The sequence below is a fragment of the Myotis lucifugus genome, unplaced genomic scaffold (assembly GCF_000147115.1).
Source record: "Myotis lucifugus unplaced genomic scaffold, Myoluc2.0 scaffold_142, whole genome shotgun sequence".
Taxonomy (NCBI): Eukaryota; Metazoa; Chordata; class Mammalia; order Chiroptera; family Vespertilionidae; genus Myotis; species Myotis lucifugus.
This window is the reverse complement of record NW_005871190.1, coordinates 3,285,377-3,292,140: the sequence shown is the minus strand read 5'-3', so window position 1 is coordinate 3,292,140 and position 6,764 is coordinate 3,285,377.

Below are 6,764 nucleotides of genomic sequence, written 5' to 3'. Positions count from 1 at the left end.
TGACCTGGACATTCTTTGTCTTTCACATCTAAATCATCACTTTTAAAGTGTTTAAGCCAGTGTTCACAAGTATCTTGAGATGGAGCATGTTCACCATAAGCTTCCCGAAGTATACAATAACTTTCAGCAGCACTGTTCTTCAAAATAAAGTAATGAATTAAAACTTCCCACAAATGCTTTTTTTGGCACGAAATTCGACACTTTTAAGCATAAAAATATCTATGATGTTAACACCTTCAGAAAATTTTACATATGAAGTTTTGAAGCTTGTTGTCAATACAACAAAATAGCATACATATCAAATTGCATATATATCAATATATGCGTAACTCCATCTATTGAAAAAAAATTCACATTATTAACTGGTACACCTGGTATATGAGTGTGTGTGTGTGTGTGTGTGTGTGTGTGTGTGTTCGAACATTGAAATACTACTCTCTTAGTAAATTTCAATTATACAATACAATGTTATCAGCTATGGTCAACATGTTATACATTAGATCTGATAAAACTTATAGCTGAAAGCGTGTACCCTTTTACCAACCTCTCCTAACCCTCTCACCCCCAGCCTTTGGCAATCACTTTTATACTCTCTGTAACTATGAGTTTGATTATTTTTTAGATTCTACATATAAGTGATACCACACAGTATTTATATTTCTTGGTCTGGCTTATTTCATGTATCATAATGCCCTTATCATCCATCCATGTTGTCCCAAATGGCAGGATTTCCTTCTTTCTTTATGCCTGAATAATATTTCATTGTATCTGTGTATCTCACATCTTTATTCATACATCCATTGACAAAGATTTAGGTTGTTTCCATGCCTTGGCTATTGTAAATGATGCTGCAACAAACATGGGAGGTCAGAAATATCTTCAAGCTAATTATTTCATTTCCTTTGGATAAATAAATACCCAGATGTGGGATGTATGGATTATATAGTAGTTCCATTTTTAATTTTGGGGGGAACATCCATACTCTTTCCATAATGGCTGCTTGAATTTGCATTCCTTTGTTTCCACATCCTTGCCAATACTTTCTAGCTCTTCACTTTTTGATGATAGTCATTCCAACATTTATGATGTGTGATTTTAAATTGCATAACATATCATTTTTATAAGTTAATATCCATGATTAATGTTCATTCTAGATGTTATTTGCTTCACTATTCAGCTCCTATGCACTTAAAATAGAGATTTAGATTTAATTTGTACTGATTGTGCCATTTTACCTTTTCTTTTTGCTTATAGTATTCCATTTGGACAGGTGGCATATCCAGACAGATGAGAATTACATAAACTTCATCAAGAGATTGGCATATGAGCACAGTTTTTAATAGTTCTTAAGCATTCCCCCCACCACCACCACCACCATTGTTTTCTTTGCATATATGCTGTTTTCTCAACATATACATTTATTTCTCAGACATATTTCTGCTCTTCTTCATTTTAATTTCTCAACTTGTTTTGAAATTAGCTTTCTTTTCTTTGCTGGTTTTCTAAAGTGTGTAAGAAGTGCTGGCAATATGAAAATGAGGTCTGGCAGGGGGGTGTTGAGATCTCCTGCTACTCAAAGAGATATAAAATAGATAAGGCCATGAAACAAAATGTCCTTCTGGGTATTGGCATTTGTAGTGCAACTTTTATTGCAGTTAAAACCATTTAGCCTCTAAGTACAAAGACTGTTTTGTGGTTCCTGCAGCTGTTCCAACAGATTGTCATCTTTAGTGAAGTTCAAGAATAAATAAGAAGTGGATATTTGTAAGTGAAATCTGAATTTAATTATTTCTTAATTAAGAAAATGTTGTTCCATGATACCAAAACACTGCAAGAAATTAGAATCAAATAGCTAAAGAGATTTAAAACTGAAAAACAACACCATATAAAACAAAACGTAGAAAGTACATGCCAGTGCAGATAAGAGCAATGAGAGATTTAAGGAGAAACCTGACGGAAGATCAGTTATATCAGGTGCAAAACTCATCATTTTGTGTTATTGCTTTTCTGATATTAATTATAAATGACAGGTGAGCTGTCAGCCTAGTGTGTTCATAGAGACTGGGAGAACGTTTTAGATCTTCTAGAAAGTCGTCTGGGAACAAAGCACAAAATTTCAAAATAATGTTAGTAAGACTAAATCGTAAAAAAGGTTTTAGCACTAATCGGCTATTAAAGCATTTTAAAAACATTTGTTAATTAATCCTTCAACTGTTGATAAATAACGCTTTTATTCACCAAGGTACAGAAAGAAACGAGTTGTGTATTACTAAATCTCTAATGTTTCTAAAATGTAGGTAATACTAAATCTTCCCTTTTTATTCTTTACATCTTTATTCATAAGAAACACACATATACTTCTACTTCCAAAAATATTGTCCCACAAGAAATAGTTGGTGGTATTTTATTACAGAATAATTATTTTATGAGACCCACTATAGGTATAGGGAGCAACACTGTTAGACCTTTTTTTTCTCTCTACCATCTCATCTCCTGGCCTTCTCAAATACAAATTAAATTGCTTCTTATTCAATTTTTTAGCACCTCGATCATTCCCTCCCTATAATTTATATCAATGTGTAATTTTGTTATTTGAGATTATTTGATTATATATCTCCTCTTTTAGAAAGCACAATCTGTGAAAGAAAGGACAGTGTTACTTTTGTTCAGCACATAGTAGACACTTTTTTAAGTATTTATTATTTATTTTATTTTCCCCATCACCATTTTTCTCTCAAGGCCCCTTCCATCTCCACTCACCCCCTGCTCCCTTCCACAGTCACCACATTGTTCTCCATGAGTTCTCAATTTTTAAATTTTTTTTTTCAATTCCCCGATTCCCAACAACCCTCCCCAAGCAGAGCTGTCTGCCTGCTCTGGATCTATGAGTCTGTTTCTACCTTGCTTGGTAGTTCAGTTTGTTCATTAAATTCCACATATGAGTGAAATCAAAAGATATAACTTTTATTAATGTATTTCTTAAATATTGAAGTAATTATGCATATATACATACATTTCAGAATCAATACGAGTGGAATAAAAACAAAATTCTTTAAAAATATTTTTACTCCACTGTGTATTTCTGGTTGCTTTTTAGAAAATTATCTGCCCATATACACGTGCTCTTATTTATTTATTTATTTTTATTTTAAATCTTTATTGTTGAAAGTATTACATAGGTCCTTTTTTCCCCTCCATACATGTGTTTTATATCTGAGTTCTCAATTTTGTTCCATTGACATGTGTGTCTGTTTTTCTGCCAATACCATTCAGTTTTGATTATCATAGCTCTGTAATATTATTTGAAGTCAGGTAGTGTGATACCTCCAGTTTTGTACTTTTTTCCCAGGATTACTTTGGCTTTTGGGAGTCTTTTGTGGTTCCATACAAATCTGATGATTTTTTTTCTATTTCTTTAAAAAAAAGACATTGGGAATTTGATGGGGATTGCATTAAGTCTGCATTTTGCTTTGGGTAATACATCATTTTATCTATGTTGATTCTTCCAATCCATGAAAATTGGATATTTTTTTTCATTTTGTTGTGTCTTCTTCAATCTCTTTTAATAATGCTTTGTAGTTTTCAGTACATAGGTCTTTAACATTCTTTGTTAAGTTTATTCTTAGGTTTTTGATTCTCTTGGTTGCAATTGCAAAAGGAATTTAATTTTTATTTCTTTTTTCTAAAGTTTTATTGTTAGTATACAGGAAGGCAGTGGGTTTTTGTACATTGATTTTGTATCTTGCAAATTTACTGCTGTTGAATAAAAAACCATCTTCAATAAATAGTGCTGGCAAAATTGGAAAGCCATATGCAAAAAAATGTTTGTCCCTATGTACAAAAATTAATTCACAATGGATCAAATATCTAAATATAATATCTGAAACAATACATTATATATAAGAAAACATAGGTACTAAGCTTATAGCCCTTGATCATATAGAACATTTTATTAACTTGACACCAAAGGCAAGGGAAGTAAAGGTATAAGTAAATGAATGAGACCATATCAACCTAAAAAGCTTCTGCACAGCAAAAGAAACTGACAACAAAACAAAGAGGCAACTGACTGAATGGGAAATGATGTTTGCAATAGCTCCAACACAGCTCTAATACCCAAAATGTATGAAGAACTCATAAAACTTAACACCAAACAACCAAACAGTCTGATTAAAAATTAGGCAGAAGACCTGAATAGACACTTCTCCCAATAAGATATATGAGCAGCCAATAGATATATAAAAACATGTTCAACCGCACTAGCAACTAGGGAAATGCAAATCAAAACTAAATAAGATATCACCTCACACTTGTTAGAGTGGCCATTATCAACAAGACAAGTAATAAGTGCTGGAGAGGTTGTAGAGAAAAGGGAACCCTCATTCACTGCTGGTGGGAATGCAGACTGGTGCAGCCACTATGGAAAACAGTATGGAGGTTTCTAAAAATATTAATACTACAACTATCATAAAACCCAGCAATCCATCTCCTGGGTATATACCCAAAAAGTAGAAAACATGTATTTGAAAAGATATATGCATCTCTATGTTCATTGCAGCATTATTCATGGTGGAAATAACCAAAGTGTCCTGCGATAGAAGACTGGGTAAAGAAGATGTGGTTCATATGCACAGTGGAATACTACTCAACCATAAGAAAAGAAGAACTACTGGCATTTGCAGCAACATGGATGGACCTTGAGAATATTATCCTAAACAAGATAAGAACCATATGGGATATAAAACTGAAATTCATCACAGAATGAAGCTAAGAATCATATGATTTCACTCATATGTGGGATATAAAACTTGTTGACACAAAAAGCAGTGTGGTGGTTGCCAGAGGGAAGTGGGCGGGGATGTCTGGGGTTAAGGAGGCCTAATATATGGTGATGAAAGATAATTTGACTTTGGGTAATGGGTACACAGTGCAATATACAGATCTTATAACATGGAACCCACACCTAAAACCTATATGATACTATTAACCAATGTCACCCAATAAATCCTACATAATAAAAGCATTGTATGCAAATTATCGCCTCTACCAGGAGTCGTCCGGGAGTTCGCCCAGTGGGCAGAGCCAGCTTGGGGAAAGGGAGGGAGATCCTGGCCTGCGATGGCAGCAGGTGGCCAGGGGAAGGGAGGGAGTACCCGGCTGGCAACCGACAGCTGCTAGGGACCTTACCAATGCACACTGGGCCTCTAGTGTAATAATAATAAAAAATATCTTAAAGCCTTTATCTATGCCCTGATTCTAAATCAAATCATTTCAACCAAACTAAATACATTTATTCTGCCCCTTGATCCCCAGCTGTGGAAGAGGGTGTTGAATATCTATACATATAAAGGCTTAAGCAACTGTTTGACCATCCGACCGGTAGCTATGACATGCACTGACCACCAGGGGGCAGACGCTCAACGCAGGAGCTGCTGAGCTGTGGTGACTTGGCCCTGCAGTTCTCAGGTGACACACCCAGAACCAGAGAGGAGGGAGCCCGATTCCTGGTGCATCAGCCGAGAACTGCCCTGTCCCAATCTGGGACTGCTTGGGGGATGTCAGAGAGCTGGTTTCAGCCTCATCCCTGCAGGCCAGGCCAAGGGACCCCACTGGTGCACAAATCCATGCACTGGGCCTCTAGTTGAAAAATAACAAAGGACATCATAGAGGAATAACAATATCAACTATTTATTGCACTCCTATTAAATGTCTTTTAAACCCTTATAATGGCAAACAATATAGATATTATCAGTAGGACTTTTTTACATATGAAGAGAGTTAGGTGGCTAGAAAGAGTTATAAAAATGTTTATTTTGCTAGAGAGTGTATCTTTTTAGCAAAACATTATCCTAAGGTTCCCCCTTTTTTTTATTATTACAATCATCTTGGGAGGATAAATAGGCCCAACTCTACTGACAACAGATGACCAACAGATACAAAGGAGAACTGTAGCTTTAGATCAGACCAGTGGGGAGAGAAATGATGGTCAATGTTGCCTAGGAATCCCAGCAGCAAATCATTTTAGCTCTAGTCACAGTAGCCATGATGAGTAAAATCTCAAATGAGATTTATGTAAAAAGGTCAGTGGCACTATACAAATGTAATCAAGATCAAAGTTTCTTAAATACCTATTCCAGATGGTTGAGGAAGAAGAAAAGTCTACACGAGGAGGGATCACGAGTGTGCTCTTTCAGCAGTAAGCCTGGTTTCCCCAAGCTGTGGTATAAAATTCGGTAATTAATGCCTCATGTGCTCACCTCTCATAAGGACACATACTTCTTATTTGGTAGGACTATCTATGTCACAAGCAGTACTCCCAACACCTACACATCCACTAGCAGGAAATATCACCTCTTTCCATCCCCAAATATGTCTACAAGTATAACTTAAAGACCCCCCAGGCCCTATGATTTTCTGGGTCCTATATATGCTCAGTTTTGGAGAGTATTATGCCAAACAAAATAAGCCAATAAGAGAAAGATAAGTATCACATGATCTCACTTGTATGTATAATCTAATGAACAAAATAAACTGATGAATAAAGTAGATACAGGGTCATAGAAGCATGAAACAGACTGATGAATTTCAGAGGGAAGGCAGAGGTGGGTGGGGAGAGATTCACCAAAGAATTTACATGAATATGTGCATAACCCATGGACACAGACAATAGTGTGGTGAAGGCCTGGGGGAGTGGCGAGAGTGGGGCAGGAGGGTGGGTGGAAGGTTTCTATTGTTAACAAAAGGGAACCATCTGTAATACTGTC